Source organism: Pelophylax lessonae (assembly GCF_965119305.1).
Source record: "Pelophylax lessonae genome assembly, chromosome: 4".
In the NCBI taxonomy this organism is placed as follows: domain Eukaryota; kingdom Metazoa; phylum Chordata; class Amphibia; order Anura; family Ranidae; genus Pelophylax; species Pelophylax lessonae.
In genome coordinates, this window is record NC_138771.1 from 672,206,363 (window position 1) to 672,225,161 (window position 18,799).

General features: G+C 45.2%; 1 protein-coding gene across 1 annotated transcript in view; it reads left to right on the plus strand.

The window, feature by feature from the left end:
* The first annotated feature begins 256 nt into the window (after positions 1-256).
* LOC309552162 (activated CDC42 kinase 1-like) overlaps positions 257-18,799 on the plus strand; it is a 55,765-nt gene continuing 37,222 nt past the window's right edge. Inside the window, exon 1 of the mRNA XM_082252975.1 lies at positions 257-368. The gene's annotated coding sequence lies outside the window, so the exon portion shown is untranslated. The remainder of the gene's footprint in view (positions 369-18,799) is intronic.

Genomic DNA, 18,799 nt, shown 5'->3' on the forward strand with positions numbered 1-18,799 from the left:
AAATCTGCATTGATTGGTCCAAATTTACAATTATCCTTAACTTGAACTGCAGCCCTAATAGATTTCAGTGAAGAATGCTAAATGTAGAGAACCAATTCCCCCTCCCTTACTGCTCACCCCTCCCTTCCATAAAATGAATAGTCTTGATAGACAGCAGCCATATCTCACCTCTCCTACCTGCAGCTGCCTTCATACAACCTTCCTCACACTGCATACACCTGTTCCTGGGGAGCATTTCAACAAAAATAAGATTTCTCTGGATTTAGGTCATAATACTGTGGCACAAAGAAGAGGACATGTGACCCTGGAGGGGCTAAGAAAAAAAACAGAAAACCTACCGTCATCTTTCAGTCTAGTACTTCAGAAAGGTAAGTTGGCATTTAGAGTTCTAAAATATGTATTTTTCTAGATTAACAACACTGAACTTTGGGGTGCATCACTTATACCACTGAACCTTTGGGTACATTACTGATAACACTGATACTTGGGGTACACTACTAATAACACTGAACCTTGGAGTCCCCACTTATAACACTGATCATTGAGGTACACCACTAATAATACTGAACCTGGTACCTGGCTAATAACACTGATCCTTGGGGCACCCCACTAATAACACTGATCCTTGGGGTACCCCATTAATAACACTGAATCTTAGGGTACCCCCACTAATAACATTGAACCTTTGGATTACCCCAATAGTAACACTGAACCTTGAGGTACACCACTAATAACACAGAACCTTGAGGTACACCACTAATAACACTGAACCTTGAGGTACACCACTAATAACAGTGAGCATTGGAGTACACCACTGATAACACTGATCCTTGGGCTACCCCACTAATAACATTGAACCTTTGGATTACCCCAATAGTAACAGTGAACCTTGAGGTACACCACTAATAACACTAAACCTTGAGGTACACCACTAATAACACTGAACCTTGAGCTACACCACTAATAACAGTGAGCATTGGAGTACACCACTGATAACACTGATCCTTGGGCTACCCCACTAATAACATTGAACCTTTGGATTACCCCAATAGTAACACTGAACCTTGAGGTACACCACTAATAACACTAAACCTTGAGGTACACCACTAATAACACTGAACCTTGAGGTACACCACTAATAACACTGAACCTTGAGGTACACCACTAATAACACTGAACCTTGAGGTACACAACTAATAACAGTGAGCATTGGAGTACCCCACTGATAACACTGAACCTTAGGGTACCCCCACTAATAACATTGAACCTTTGGATTACCCAATAGTAACACTGAACCTTGAGGTAAACCACTAATAACACTGAACCTTGAGGTACACCACTAATAACACTGAACCTTGGGGTACCGCACTAATAACAGTGAGCATTGGAGTACCCCACTGATAACACTGATCCTTGGGCTACCCCACTAATAACACTGAACCTTGGGATATCCCACTAATAACGCTGAACCTTGGGGTGCACCACTAATAACATTGAACCTTGGGGTGCACCACTAATAACACTGAACCTTGGGGTACACCACTAATAACACTGATCCTTGGGCTACCCCACTAATAACACTGAACCTTGGGGTACACCACTAATAACACTGAACCTTGGGGTACACCACTAATAACACTGATCCTTGGGCTAGCCCACTAATAACACTGAACCTTGGGATATCCCACTAATAACACTGAACCTTGGTATTACCCCAATAATAAGACTGAATCTTAGGGTACACCACTAATAACATTGAACCTTGGGATTACCCCAATAATAAGACTGAATCTTTGGGTACACCATTAATAACACTGAACATTGGAGTACACCACTAATAACACTGAACCTTGGTATTACCCCACTAATAACACTGAACCTTGGGGTATCCTACTAATAACACTGAACCTTGGGATTACCCCAATAATAACACTGAATCTTTTGGTACACCATTAATAACACTGAATCTTGGGGTACACCACTAATAACACTGAATCTTGGGGTACACCACTAATAACACTGAACCTTGGAGTACACCACTAATAACACTGAACCTTAGAGTACACCACTAATAACACTGAACCTTGGAGTACACCACTAATAACACTGAACCTTGGAGTACACCACTAATAACACTGAACCTAACCCTAAAGATCAAGGTGGTCTGGCTGTCCCACACCTACAAACGTACTTTTTTGCTGCACAATTACAGCACTTTACAGGCTTGGACTTATCCGCTATAACAGACTTTTCCAGAGACTTGTTGATCTGCCTATCTACAGAATACTCAGCTCTGTCTCACAAGGAAATGGGTTTTCCTGGTGCCTATCCATGGCAGCATACGTGTGATAGCTCACAGGATGATCACATTTAGCGTAAATCATAGGAAAACAAGGCACGATGGGAGCACAAGAACCCTAAACTTCAGAAGAGCAAACTTTTCTGAACCGTGCTCAATACTAGAGAGCATCAACTGGGACCTAACCCTAGAAACACTGAACATGGAGGAGAAATTGGAATGCTTTAGGAACATATTAAACAAAGGCATCACACAGTGTATTCCAAAGGGAAATAAATATAGAAGAGCCAAGGTCAAACCGGGGTGGCTAAACCGTAAAGAAAAAATTCATATTAGAGAAAAAAATGGCCTTAAAGAAATATAAAACGGAGGGGGCACTGTCAGCTTTCCAACAATACAAGGAATGTAACAAGAAATGTAAAAACGAAATCAGGGCGGTTTATAAAGCCTGCGAGAGACACATAGCAGAGAAGAGTAAAAAAAACCCTTAGAAATTCTTTAGATATATTATTAGTAAAAAAACGAGGTCAGAGTACGTTGCGCACATAAATAACGATGAAGGGAGGATGGTTACAGATGACACAGAGAAGGCAACTGTACTAAATGCTTTCTTCTCCTCCGTTTTTACACAAGAAAAGGAGGGGTATACTGACATGACAGTATTGTTAGCAGCACATCACAGGACGTACTGCTGTGGCTAAAGGGGAGTACACACTTGACGAAAATCAGACGAAATATCCTCCGATTTTTCTCTCTCTTGCTCAGCGTTCACAACCATTTTTAGTTGACAGTGCATAAATGTTCTCGTCTGACGATAAAAATTTTGGTGTTTGTCCCTCCGTTTTTTTTTATTTGAAAATGTCGGCATCGGCTGCTGAAAGTTGTGTACACACTAGGCGAAAATCGTACGATTTTACCTCGAATGAGAACTTTCAGCAGATTTTCTACTAGTGTGTACCCCACTTAACGGAGGCTGGAATCAAGGAAAGATTTGTTAAGATTAACACAAATAAATCACCAGGACCAGATGGCTTACACCCGAGAGTACTCAAGGAACTCAGTCGGGTTATATCTAAATCGCTGTTCATAATCTTTGCGGACAGCATACTGACAGGAACTGTACCAGTTGACTGGAGAAAAGCCAATGTGATACCAATATTAAAAAATGGACAGAGACATATTCCGGGAAACTATAGGTTGGTCAGCCTGACATCAATAGTATGTAAAGTATTGGAGGGGATGATAAGGGACTATATCGAAGAATTTGCTGAGGACAACAATATCATTAGTAGTAATCAGCATGGGTTTACAAAGGGACATTCTTGCCAGACCAATCTGTTAACATTCTAAGAGGAGGTGAGCTGCAGTCTAGACAGGGGGAGTCCTGTGGATGTGGTGTATCTGGATTTAGCAAAGCCATTTAATACAGTTCCCCATAAACACCTTATCTACAAGCTAAGGTCTGCAGGCATCGACCACAAGGTTGGTACTTGGATAGAAAACTGGTTACAGGAGCATGTCCAAAGGGTGGTAAAAATTAAGGTGTACTCAGACTGGTCTGAAGTGGTAAGTGGGGTCCCCCAAGGTTCTGTCCTGGGACCAATTCTGTTAAATATATTCATAAATAATATAGAGTACGGGATTATTAGCTTAAGCTCGGTTTTAACGGATGACACAAAAATGGGCAGGGCAATAACATCACATCAGGATATAGAAATCTTACAGAATGGCCTGAACAAAATAACAGAGTGGGCAACTAAATGGCAAATGAGGTTTAATGTGGAGAAATGTAAGGTAATGCACTTGGGGGCTAAAAACATAAATGCATAGTACTCACTAGGGGGGGGGGAACCTCTGGGGGAATCAAAGATGGAGAAAGATCTGGGGGTCCTAGTGGAAGATAGACTAAGCAATAGCATGCAATGTCAAGCTGCAGCTGCCAAAGCTGGCAGAATATTAGCATGCATAAAGAAGGGAATAATTTCCAGAGATAAAACTATAATCCTGCCACTTTATAAGGCTCTAGTCCGGCCCCATCTGGAGTATTCTGTCTAGTTCTGGTCGCCAGTCCTCAGGAGGGATGTGCTGGAACTGGAGAGAGTCCAAAGAAGGCCAACGAAACTACTTGGGGGATTGGAGAACCTTAATTACGAGGAGCGCTTACAAACACTTCATTTATTCTCCCTGGGACCAATTCTGTTAAATGTATTCATAAATAATATAGAGGACGGGATTATTAGCTCAAGCTCGGTTTTCATGGATGACACAAAAATGGGCAGGGCAATAACATCACATCAGGATATAGAAATCTTACAGAATGGCCTGAACAAAATAACAGAGTGGGCAACTACATGGCAAATGAGTTTTAATGTGGAGAAATGTAAGGTAATGCACTTGGGGGCTAAAAACATAAACGCATAGTAATCACTAGGGGGGAACCTCTGGGGGAATCAAAGATGGAGAAAGATCTGGGGGTCTTAGTGGAAGATAGACTAAGCAATAGCATGCAATGTCAAGCTGCAGCTGCCAAAGCCGGCAGAATATTAGCATGCAAAAAGAAGGGGATGTATTCCAGAGATAAAACTATAATCCTACCACTTTACAAGACTCTGGTCCGGCCACATCTGGAGTATTCTGTCTAGTTCTGTTCACCAATCCTCAGAAGGGATGTGCTGGAACTGGAGGGAATCCAAAGAAGGCCAACTAAACTACTTGGTGGATTGGAGAAATTTAATTACGAGGAGCGCTTACAAGCACTTCATTTATTCTCCCTGGAGAAGAGACGCCTAAGAGGGACATGATAGCGATTTGCAAATACGTCAATGGTGATCCCAGCATAGGAAAAAACGATTTAGTCTCAGGGAGTGTAAGAGGACACGTGGCCACACAATGAGATTAGAGGAGAGGCAGTTTAACCTTAAGCTGCATAGGGGGTTTTTCACTGTAAGGGCAGTAAGAATGTGGAACTCTCTTCCACAATTGGTGGTATCAGCGGGGAGTATCAATACTTTTAAAAGACTCTTGGACATGCATCTCAAAGAACACAATATTCAGGGATATGGGAAATGAATATCATCACTGACACACACATACCTGCTAGGTGTAACTGGAGGGACTGTTGTCTTTAGTCAATCTTAACTACTATTTAACTATGCTACCATCTGCATAAAGACTCCCTCAGCAGAGAGCAAGCCAATTGCTGGAAAGGAAGAACAGAGAGGATAAGCTGGTACTTTGTGTTCAGCCTAAGGCTTTGCCCCTGCTGGCCATTCTCTTTAAGGTAAGTAAGTTTACCATCAATGGAGAAGAACCAGAGGAGCCAGGTAAGAAACCAGAGCAGGCTCTAGATAAGAAAGTTGCCACAGCATTTCCTCAGTCGGAAGAAGTTGCCTGCATGGCCTTCCAGGGACAGGTTCTTTTTGAGACAGTCCAGGTCAACAGCATTAGAGATGCGGCTGAAGTTGAACACTTGTCAGTACTAGTGGAAGAAGGCTACAGTACAGATTGCAAGGTCTTTTTCTCCTTCTAATTGTTAAGCGTCTTTTCTCCATTTGAGATCTCTAAATATCCTCTGAAGGTTTTCAGGGTCAAGGTGCTTTCTGCCCCAATTGTGGTGGCAAACAGTTCGCTGTCCAACAGCCCATGGTGGCATTATCTGGTATGCATCTTGAAGCTTTAAGGGGTTCAGATGCTAGTTTTCCATAGAAAACAACAACATTTTCATTGCCTCCCTTCGCCTGGGACACTTTTTGGCTTGGTGGACATCAAAGATAATTTATGTTACCATCTGGTAGTGGGCTCGGGCGTGTTCGGGATCCTGGTCCTGGCCTCGGGGGGGGGGGGGGGGGGGGCTGCGCAGTTGGTTGTGGGTGGTGGGGCATTTCCAGGTCCGCAGCTGTGCGTGCCAGGGAGTCTTATTGCCTGTGGTTTGCAGTGTCAGCTTCCTGGTGGGGTTGGGTGGGTGGGTTGGGGCTGGGGTCCTGAACGCACCTGGGCCAATCTCTATTCCCATACCTTGCTTTTGGACCCATGCACTACCATACTGGGATCCTGCCCCTTGTCTATTGGTCAGCACCTCATGTATTAGGATTCTGGACTCAGTACTAGCCTCATTACCTTTCTGAAATATTCTCATAGAGATCCTTAGATGGGGAAAAATTGGTGCAGGCTCTATTAAGCAACCTGACATGGTCCTCCAGACATTCCAGTAATTTGGATAGGTTCATACACATTCTGGTCTCAGATTCAAGCTGTCTGTACCAGGAGCGATCTGGATCTTCACTTTTGTAAGACAAGCCTAGAACCTGAGGGTAGCCTCATGTAAGGCAATTTCTTTGGCCTCTTTTCACCCAAGGCTTTTACAGGCCTCTATTCTTTGAGGAACAAGTTGACTCAGCCTTCGGTCAGGTGGTTTCCCTAATGCTAAGGCTCAGGGATCTGGCTCTTGTGCAAGTAATTCTTCTCTTCCTTTTTTAATGAATCCCCATGGAAAGACAGCTCAGACAGTGGATCATTCTGGGGAAGAAACCTAGACACCCTTGATATCAAGGGGCTTGGTTGTCTTTGGCGTCTTGTTTCCCAAAGTAACATCCAGAAGTGCTGGATTGTTTTATATAATCTGGATCCAAGTAGACAATGCCGTAGAGGTGGCATCCTTCAATTTTCAGGTGGATTCAGGGTTTTGCAGTAGCAAAAGGCTAGATTGGTATCCTTGGCAAAACATCAGTCTCCAGCCTTTTCCGGCATGAGCATTCCAGGTATACATCTTGGCAGGCAAACTGCAACTGACAGCAGTGCCTAAACCTATGAGACAGATTTCTATCACTGGAGCTATTCCTGGAGGTGTCCCAGGTAGCCAACTGCCGGAACCCTGAGTTCAAACTAAAGGCTAGGCAGTTTTGGCTCATGTGCATTGGTCCTCTGATAGGATGCTCCTGTGAATTTCAGTACTTTCTTCCCTTGTTTGTCTCACATGTTTGGAATAGAGAGCATTCCTTTATTCCAGGCAGATGTGGTACGCCAACCTAAAGGGGTGCCCGACAGTTGCTTTAAGGAATCTACTGGATCAGAATCCTCTGTTTCTAAGGAATGTGTTTTGCCATCCAGCTTCAAGTTACCTTTGACAGCTTGATAATTGAAGCTCAAATTATCCCAGCATCATGGAGTCTAGGAAACCCTTGATGCTAAGCAGGAAGGTCTACTTCTTCATGTTAAATCTATTGCTGGACATGTGGTGATTGCTTATCTTGGTGTAAGCCTCAGAACTTTCTCCCCAAACGTTTCTTCACTGGACAAGTCCTCTCCTGCAGTTAGGGCCCAAGTCAGCATTTAGCTCTTAATATTGCTGCCCATGTGACTTTGTGGGATCTTAAGTAGTTCACTCGTAGCCTTCACTTGGAGAGTTGATTGTTCAAGACTGGTGACTTTAACTGGCATGGAACCTTTCACAGGTTTAACATAAGACAAGGTTGTTAGAATCCAGTTATCCATCTTGCTCCATTTAGTTTCTGTCTTCTCAAACAGGACATCTTTATTCAGTTCTTTGATCTGCATCCAGTTAACCCAAAGGAATTTTCTGTCTCTTGGTTGGTTGTGGTCATGTTGGAAAATTTATCTCTCATCCTTTACTTTCCTCTTATATTTCAAGATGGATCCTGCACTGATGCTCTGTTTTTCTTACTCCATCATGTCAAGTTCACCATCAACCAACTCCATGGTCTAGGGTTCAGGTTCCATGCTGTCCTGACAAGATGCGCTCTACTAAATTTATGAATGCATCCTTAGCATTTGACTGCAGACTACAGTTTCTTAGATCGGCTAGGCTACCACCTAGACTTCTATCCTCACTTTCCCTGTGTTCTACCAGGGGCTTGGGGTGATTGTAGCCTGATTAACGCACTTTCTGCTGGAGCATTTGGGTGTTATCCGTGGTCTTTTTTCCATCTGCGTTGTAATTTTTGGGGCAGGCTTGGTGGGCATGTCCTTTTTGAGGGTGTGCACTACAGGGGCCTGTCCTGGGGATTTGCATAATGATGCAAATGGGGAGGGTATCACGGATAGTGCTCAATTGTTTTTCTACCAGGCAGACATTCGCCCTTATTTGAAGCCAGCTTCTGGTATAAGAAATATTGAGGAAGCTTTTCAAGCTGCAGGAAGTTCACAGCCTTGCTGTTGTCATGGCATCAAGATTGCTTTGTCCGACTTGGGTAAAGTACTTCTTCAATACATCCAGATCAATGATGGCACACTTGCAAATAGGTATTAGCAAGCCAAAATAGCTATACCTAGCTCCTTAGAAACCAAGAATGGTAGAAGGCTCCAGCGCACAATTACCTTGCAGTTCCTAAAGTTAATTCTAAGGTCCCACTATATGGCCAGGCTGCAACCACCGAAAATAATTGCTGTACGTTCCTCCAGCAACAGCTGAACATTGTGAACACCTTATGGAGAGATGTCAGACAACATGACAGGCAGAGGAGCCAATCCGGTTCCATTTTGGCACATTTTTTTTCCTGCACTATTGATGGGCTAGTAGTCTTTACTACACCTGTCTTTGGCAGGAAGCCAGTAGCCTACTCACTTTCTTATGATGGAATTTTCTGAAGCTTCCCACCCTGATAGCTTGTTTTTGATCTATCACACGTATGCTGCCATGGAAGCACCAGGAAAGCAGAAAATTGTATCATACTTACTGTGATTTTCTTTTCCTGGAGCCTATCCATGGTAGCATACCGTACCCACCCAGTTTGTTCCTAGCGATGTACAGGGAATGAGCTGTTTTGTGGGTGTTAACATTTTATAGCTATGCACTAGTCCTATGGGCGGAAATAGGCGGGGTTACTATCACACGTATGCTGCCATCGATAGGCACAAGGAAAAGAGAATTATGGTAAGTATGATACAATTTTCTGTTTTCCTACTACCCCCTCCCACTGTCCCACTGTGCAGCTAATGAGGAAACCATTGAGAAATACAACGCAGAGATTGGGTTTAACAGGGTTCCTTTCCAGAACGCCTATTTGGGGTAACCGATTTTACACGGAACTGACTAAACATAGAGCAGGGGTCCTCAAACTTTTTAACCACTTGCCTACAGTGCACTTTCACCCCCTTCCTGCCCAGACCGATTTTCAGCTTTCAGCACTCTCACACTTTGACTGAGAATTACTCATGCAACACTGTACCCATACAAAAATTGTGTCCTTTTTTTCACACAAATAGAGCTTTCTTTTGATGATATTTGATCAATACTGGGTTTTTTATTTTTTGTGCTATAAATAAAAAAAGACTGAAAATATCGTGAAAAAATGCATTTTTCTTTGTTTCTGTCATAAAATGTTGCAAATTAGTCATTTTTCTTCACAAATTTTGGCCAAAATTTATACTGCTACTTATCTTTGGTAAAAAAAAACCCAAATAAGTGTATATTATTTGGTCTTTGTGAAAGTTATAGAGTCCACAAGTTATGGTGCTATTCATTGAAAATTGATCACACTTGATCACACCTGATGTACTGAAGGCCTATCTCATTTCTTGAGACACTAAACGGTCAGGAAAGTACAAATACCCCCCAAATGACCCCTTTTTGGAAAGTAGACATTCCAAGGTATTTAATAAGGGGCATGATGAGTTTTTTGAAGTTGCAATTTTTTCCCACAATGCTTTGCAAAATGAAGATTTATTTTTTTTTATTTTTTATTTTTTACAAATTGCCGTATTAACAGGTTATTTCTCTCACACAGCACATGTATACTTGCAACTACACCCCAAAACACATTCTACTACTCCTCCTGAGTATGGCGATACCACATGTGTGAGACTTTTTCACAGCCTGGCCACATACAGAGGCCTAACATCCGAGTAGCAGCGTCCGGCATTCTAGGAGCACAAATTACACATATCATTTCCTGACAACCTATCGCACTTTTGAAGGCCCTGGAGCACCAGGACAATGGAAACCCCCATAAAATGACCCCATTTTGGAAAGCAAACAGCCCAACGTATAATTTTTGAGGCATAATGAGTCTTTTGAATATGTCATTTTTTTCCACAAGTTTTTGGAAAATGTGGAAAGAAAATGAAAACACATTTTTTTTTACACAAAGCTGTCCATTTATGCAATATTTCTAACACATCGCATGTACATAGCAAAACTTGCACCCCAAAATACATTCTGCTATTCCTCCTGAGTATGGCGATACCACATGTGTAACACTTTTTCACAGCCTGGCCACATACATAGGCCTCACATCCAAGTAGCGCTTTACACAAAGTTGTCCATTTATCCACTTTAAGACTGGGCCTATTTTTGACACTTGGTGTTTACTAGGGATGATCGAACTTTTGAAAAGTTCGGTTCGACCAGAACACCCGAACTTCACGAAAGTTCGGTTCGGATTTCAGAACCCCATTGAAATCAATGGGACCCGAACTTCTGTAATCAAAAAACACCATTTTTAAGCCCTAAAACCCAATAAATGCCCCTAAAAAGTGCCTAGGGTTCTGGGTCATGCCCCAGGGACTATTAATCACACAAAAAAAAGTTCTTAAAAATTGTCGTTTTTGATAGATAGCCAATTATTGAAAAAATAAAAAAAAAAAAAAAAAAAGAGATTTCTTTGGATTTAGTGTCTGGGGGGTCTAAAAGTTGTACCTGTGAAGTTTCAGCTCTGTAGCATGTCCAGAACCAGAATTACAGCATACCAAACCTTCAAAAATGACTTTTTTGCTTAACCGCACCTTTCTTTTGCTCCTAATCAACGGCTCAGCCAATGTGTATGATGGGGACATAATGCAGTGCACTGGGAACAAGATTAGAGGTTTTTTTGGAAAAAGGTGCTGTCTCTTTAAATGTGCATATAATTAACGGGTGTATTTCCACAATGGGGCTTTTATTACCAAATGTTTCAAGAAGTCCAAAGATGTATGTAATTGCACTTTATTTCATGTAAAATGGTGTTTGGTGCACTTTAACTTGAAATCTCACAAGAAACAGACATATATGCACGGATACATTGAGGGTTAGGGGGAGGGGCCACAATGTAGTGCAGAGTGAACAAGATTAGAGATGTTTTGGATGAATACTGTTGTCTCTTGACTTTGAATAGAAGTAAAGGATGCTTAAAAATTGGGCATTTGGTGGTGCGGACGATGCCTTGACACCATATCCCTATGAAAGTTCTGGTAATGAAAGCAATAATTGCCTTTGTAAGGAAAAAAATTACAATGATATGCATCTGTGTGACAGGTGCGCAAAAATTGTTGTTTGGGTGTTGGCGGAGCCATACCACTGTAAGCCCAAAGAGCTGGTGTTGAAGAAGGCGTAAAAATTATGAAGGTGTGCACCTGTGGAACAGGTGCGCAAACATGGTAGTTTTGGTGTTGGCGGAGCCTCCCCACCATAACCCCAAAGAGCTGGCTTTGAAGGAGGCCCAAAAATTGTAAAGGTGTGCACCTGTGGAACAGGTTCGCAAACATGGTAGTTTTTGTTTAGCATAGCCTCCCCACCTTAACCCCAAAGAGCTGGTGTTGAAGGAGGCCCAAAAATTGTAAAGGTGTGCACCTGTGGAACAGGTTCGCAAACATGGTAGTTTTTGTTTAGCATAGCCTCCCCACCTTAACCCCAAAGAGCTGGTGTTGAAGGAGGCCCAAAAATTGTAAAGGTGTGCACCTGTGGAACAGGTTCGCAAACATGGTAGTTTTTGTTTAGCATAGCCTCCCCACCTTAACCCCAAAGAGCTGGTGTTGAAGGAGGCCCAAAAATTGTAAAGGTGTGCAGCTGTGGAACAGGTTCGCAAACATGGTAGTTTTTGTTTAGCATAGCCTCCCCACCTTAACCCCAAAGAGCTGGTGTTGAAGGAGGCCCAAAAATTGTAAAGGTGTGCACCTGTGGAACAGGTGCGCAAACATTGTCGTTTTTGTTTTAGCATAGCCTCCCCACCTTAACCCCAAAGAGCTGGTGTTGAAGGAGGCCCAAAAATTGTAAAGGTGTGCACCTGTGGAACAGGTTCGCAAACATGGTAGTTTTTGTTTTAGCATAGCCTCCCCACCTTAACCCCAAAGAGCTGGTGTTGAAGGAGGCCCAAAAATTGTAAAGGTGTGCACCTGTGGAACAGGTTCGCAAACATGGTAGTTTTTGTTTAGCATAGCCTCCCCACCTTAACCCCAAAGAGCTGGTGTTGAAGGAGGCCCAAAAATTGTAAAGGTGTGCACCTGTGGAACAGGTGCGCAAACATTGTCGTTTTTGTTTAGCATAGCCTCCCCACCTTAACCCCAAAGAGCTGGTGTTGAAGGAGGCCCAAAAATTGTAAAGGTGTGCACCTGTGGAACAGGTGCGCAAACATTGTCGTTTTTGTTTAGCATAGCCTCCCCACCTTAACCCCAAAGAGCTGGTGTTGAAGGAGGCCCAAAAATTGTAAAGGTGTGCACCTGTGGAACAGGTGCGCAAACATTGTCGTTTTTGTTTTAGCATAGCCTCCCCACCTTAACCCCAAAGAGCTGGCGTTGAAGGAGGCCCAAAAATTGTAAAGGTGTGCACCTGTGGAACAGGTGCGCAAACATTGTCGTTTTTGTTTTAGCATAGCCTCCCCACCTTAACCCCAAAGAGCTGGTGTTGAAGGAGGCCCAAAAATTGTAAAGGTGTGCACCTGTGGAACAGGTGCGCAAACATTGTCGTTTTTGTTTTAGCATAGCCTCCCCACCTTAACCCCAAAGAGCTGGTGTTGAAGGAGGCCCAAAAATTGTAAAGGTGTGCACCTGTGGAACAGGTGCGCAAACATTGTCGTTTTTGTTTTAGCATAGCCTCCCCACCTTAACCCCAAAGAGCTGGTGTTGAAGGAGGCCCAAAAATTGTAAAGGTGTGCACCTGTGGAACAGGTGCGCAAACATGGTCGTTTTTGTTTTAGCATAGCCTCCCCACCTTAACCCCAAAGAGCTGGTGTTGAAGGAGGCCCAAAAATTGTAAAGGTGTGCACCTGTGGAACAGGTGCGCAAACATTGTCGTTTTTGTCATAACCAAAATGAGGTTCTGTGAACGTAAAGAGAATGAGAGGAGGGTTTGAGGGTGGCACCATGGTCCAGGCTTAAACTGAGGCTCAACTGCCACATCACAACGATAGCCTAGTCTACAAGGTCTGCATCAGGTGCATCAAAGCTTGATATCCACGACTGATTCATCTTAATGAATGTCAAACGGTCGACTGAGTCGGTGGAGAGTCTAGTTCGATGGTCTGTGACGAATCCTCCTGCTGCGCTGAATGCCCGTTCCGATAGGACACTGGAAGCAGGGCAGGCCAACAACTCCATGGCATACTGGGCCAGTTCTGGCCAGTGGTCTAATCTTAAGACCCAGTATGCCAGTGGATCGGATTCGTCACATGAAAAGCCCTCTGTGTCACTTTGTGCCCTCACGTAATCGTCCACCATGTGATGCAGACGCTGTCGATGCGATGTGGCAGCTGAGAGGCCTGGGCGGTGAGGACTAAAAAAAGACCGAAAGGCATCCGTCAACCGCACGCCTTCTCCAACGCTCCTCTCGTGACCACCAGTAGAATCCATGGTAGGTTGTCCCCGCCCCTGCACCCTACGGGAGTCGGGGAACATGTTCACCAGATTCCTCTTGAGACTGTCCTCAAGGGATTTGATCCTGTGGACTCTATGGGTGGATGGGAAAAGCTCCGAGACTTTACACTTGTACCGGGGGTCAAGTAGGGTGGCCAACCAATAGTGGTTAGTCTCTTTAATGGCCTTGATTCTGGGGTCCTTTCGCAGGCTCTGGAGCATGATGTTTCCCATGCGTCGCAAATTAGCGAAGGCCTGAGAAGCTGACTCCTCGGGGTCACTCATAACGACATTATCTTCAACGGGCTCCTCCTCCTCCCAGCCACGTACTACTCCAAAGTGTCCCGAGGGAGTCAAACTAGGCCTTGCAGATTGCCGCATGTCTTCCTCCTCCTCCTCCTCAAACCCTGCAAAAGTTCCCGCAGAATCGTCCTCCTCCTCCTCTTCCACCCCTGGATCCTGCTCGGGCCTCTGGGAGCTAGGCATAATGGGGTCAGGATTCTCAGGATAAAGGGGGCCTTGAGAGGCAAGGAAGTCCTCCTCTTCCTCCTGCTGCTCTGCCTCCAGTGCCCTGTCCATAATGCCACGCAGAGTGTGCTCCAACAAAAACAGTACCGGTAGGGTGTCACTGATGCATGCGCTGTCCCGGCTGACCATCCTTGTGGCCTCCTCAAATGGCGAGAGGACAGCGCATGCATCCTTAATCAAAAGCCACTGCCGTGGTGAAAAGAAGCCCAGGCGCGCAGAGCCAGTGCTGGTGCCGTACTCGCATAGGTATTCATTGAGGGCCCTCTGCTGCGTGTACAGGCGCTGCAGCATAGCCAAGGTGGAGTTCCAGCAGGTGGGCATGTCACAGATGAGGCGGTGTACCGGCAGGTGAAACTCGCGCTGCACTTCGGCCAAACGTGCAGTGGCACTGTACGACCGCCTGAAGTGACTGCACACCCTTCTTGCCATCCTTAGCACATCCTGCATTCCCGGGTACGAGTTCAAAAACCGCTGTACCACGAGATTCAGGACATGCGCCAGGCATGGCACATGGGTTAACTTTCCCTGACGAAGGGCGGCCAGGAGGTTTGACCCATTATCAGTAACCACCATCCCTGGCTGCAGCTGGCGTGGTGTCAACCACCTCTGGGCCTGTGCCTGCAGAGCCCCAAGAATCTGAGGGGCAGTGTGCTGCCTGTCCCCTAGACACACAAGCTGCAGCACTGCGTGACACCTTTTGGCCTGAGACATAGAATAGCCCTTTGAACGTTTACGTGGTATCTCATCATATTCAAAGGACCATTCTGCAGAGGAGGGCATGGAGGAGGTAGAGGAGGAGGAGCAGGAGGGGGTAGAAGTGATCGATCTACCCGGATCAGCGACACCACCAGCTGTTTGCAGACGTGGGGGCAACACTGGCTGCAGCACCGAGCCCTGGCTACAATCCCTTCCACTGGCAAGCAGTGTCACCCAGTGAGCAGTGACAGAAATGTACCGTCCCTGCCCATGTTTGCTTGACCAAGTGTCAGCCGTCAAGTGTATCTTACGGCTGACTGACTTGGCCAGGGATGACACTACATTGCCTTCCACATGTTGGTATAGGGATGGCAGGGCCTTACGGGAAAAGTAATGCCGACTTGGCACCTGCCACTGTGGAACTGCACATTTTGCGAAGTCACGGAAGGGAGCAGACTCTACCAGGTTAAATGGTAATAGTTGCAGAGCCAGTAGTTTAGCCAAACTACTGTTTAGACGCTGGGCATGTGGGTGGCGGGGAGTATACATTTTTTTTCGTTCCAGCATGTGTGGAATCGAAATTTGGCGTCTAGATGATACAGCTGGTGGTGTGCTGGAGGTAGATGCGACACTGCCTGCTATATCATCATCCCTGCCAGTGGAGGCTGCCAACAGGTGACGAGTGACTATAGCAGGGCCAGGAACAGACTGATGTGCAGGTGGAGCAGGTGGAGCAGATGGAGCATGAGGAGGAGCGCGAGGAGAACTAGGAGGCCGACTGACCAATCTTTGGCCCTTTTGTGGGTTCTTTAAATGCTCCTGCCAACGGGCCGAGTGGTGGGTTGTCAAATGCCTGTTTAGGCAGCTTGTACCCAGGTGGTTGACATTTTTGCCACGTTTTATACCCTTCTTACAAATCTTGCAGATCGCAACTGTTTTATCTGCATGGGATGTCTCAAAAAAGGCCCAGCAAGATGAGGTGTGTATAGTGGCCCGGGAGACAACAGGTGCGGCCTTAGATGGAGTAGGCCGTCTGCTCTCCGCTCTTGCTTGCTCTGCCTCCTCCTCAACCTCAGACCCAACATCTGACTCCATCAAAGACTGAGCATCAGGCCTGGCCTGGGAGACAACAGGTGCGGCCTTAGATGGAGCGGGCCGTCTGCTCTCCCCTCTTGTTTGCTCTGCCTCCTCCTCAACCTCAGACCCAACATCTGATTCTATCAAAGACTGAGCATCAGGCCTGGCCTGGGAGACAACAGGTGCGGCCTTAGATGGAGCGGGCCGTCTGCTCTCCCCTCTTGTTTGCTCTGCCTCCTCCTCAAACTCAGACCCAACATCAGACTCCATAAAGGACTGAGCATCAGGCTGGAGTAGATGGCCGACACTGTGGTCAAACAGCTCAGCTGACTCCTCTGCCATGTCTGAAATTGGGTCTAAGGGAGGACATGAGGTGGACATGGACTCATCTGTATTTGTTCTGACAACTGCAGAAGACTGACCACTTTTCTCTGCCTGGGTCACTGTAGTTGCAGATGATGCCGATGATGAGGGTTTGTTCATATAGTCCACCACCTCCTGTACATACTGTGGACGTATAGCTTGGCCACTGCCGGAGAACAATCCAAATGGTGGCCTGGCTGAGGACTGACCACCACGTCCACCCCTGCCTCTAGACACCCTAGAAGCTGTGCCCCTTTCCGCAGCAGGGCCACGTATGCCTTTTCTTGGTCTACCAGGCATATTTGTCACTGATGCGTTGGCAACTGTGTGCGGTGAAAAACGCACACTGCTATGCGACCCACAGTTGTCGCTGGATACAGCACAGCAGTTGCGGTTCACGCACAGTAGCAAAGCCTTTTGCACAGTGGACCTAACGCTTTGAACAACAGGCGTTAGGTTGTCACTGATGCGTTGGCAACTGTGTGCGGTGAAAAACGCACACTGCTATGCGACCCACAGTTGTCGCTGGATACAGCACAGCAGTTGCGTGTCACGCACAGTTGCAAAGGCTTTTGTACAGTGCACCTAACGCTTTGAACAACAGGCGTTAAGTTGTCACTGATGCGTTGGCAACTGTGTGCGGTGAAAAACGCACACTGCTATGCGACCCACAGTTGTCGCTGGATACAGCACAGCAGTTGCGGTTCACGCACAGTAGCAAAGCCTTTTGCACAGTGGACCTAACGCTTTGAACAACAGGCGTTAGGTTGTCACTGATGCGTTGGCAACTGTGTGCGGTGAAAAACGCACACTGCTATGCGACCCACAGTTGTCGCTGGATACAGCACAGCAGTTGCGTGTCACGCACAGTTGCAAAGGCTTTTGTACAGTGCACCTAACGCTTTGAACAACAGGCGTTAAGTTGTCACTGTATTTTGCTGCCTAGCAAGCACGTATACCTGCTGTGATACAGCAGCACTGTGCCACGTGCTCACTAAACAGAACCCTCACACTTTCCCTACAGAAACTAAATTTTCAAATCTAACTAATGTAGTACAAAGTTCCCTAACTACACTAGATATCCCTTTCCACTAAATAGAAAGCTCCATACAGCAGAAGACTGACACTGTCCCTTAAGTTTTTTTTTTTTTTTTTTTAACTCTAAGAACCAGCACAATCGCTGTATCTAACTACACTGGCTGTAAGCTAAATACAATTCTGCTATATGGAGCTTTAGAACCACTCGATATGTAGGAAATGTAGTGTAGCAAGCAGGAGTCAGACAGAACTGCTTCAACTCTCTTCAACAGGCTCTGGATAACTGTGCTAGGGGTTAGGCGGGGCCATCTTATATAGTGTGGGGCGTATTCACTCCTGATTGGCCTCTGGTCCCCGTAGTCACTCCAATCACGTTCCTAGGAGACTCCTGCCCCCTCATTGGCTTTTGCAGACGTTTCTGGGCCAATCACGGGCTTTTAAAGCCCAGTTCCTGTCCCAGTGCATTTTGGGCGGTTCTGGTGGCCGAATACCGAACTTTTGCCGCAAAAAGTTCGGTATTCGGCCGAATATCGAACATCCAATGTTCGGGTCGAACCGATGGTCGACCCGAACCGTTCGATCATCCCTAGTGTTTACAAGCTAAAATCATTTTTTTTGCTAGAAAACTACTTTGAACCCCCAAACATTATATATTTTTTTTTAGCAGAGACCCTAGAGAATAAAATGGAGATCGTTGCAATATTTTTTATCACACCATATTTGCGCAGCAGTCTTCCAAATGCGATTTTTTTGAAAAAAATTCACTTTTGTGAACTAAAAAATAAGAAAACAGTAAATTTAGCCCAATTTTTTTCCATAATGTGAAAGATAATGTTACGCTGAGTAATTAGATACCCAACATGTCATGCTTCAAAATTGCGCATGCTCACAGAATGGCGCCAAACTTTGGTACTTAAAAATCCCCATAGGCAACATTTTAAACATTTCTGCAGGTTACTAGCTTAGAGTTACAGAGGAGGTCTAGGGCTCAAATTATTGCACTCGCTCTAACGATCGCGGCGATACCTCACAGGTATGGTTTGAACACCGTTTACATATGTGGGCGGGACTTGCGTATGCGTTTGCTTCTGCGCGCGAGCTAACGGAGACAGGGCGCTTTAATTTTTTTTTTCCTATTTATTTTATTTATTATTTTTTTATTTTTACACAGTTTAAAAAAAAAATGTTTTGATCATTTTTATTCCTATTACAAGGAATGTAAACATCCCTTGTAATAGA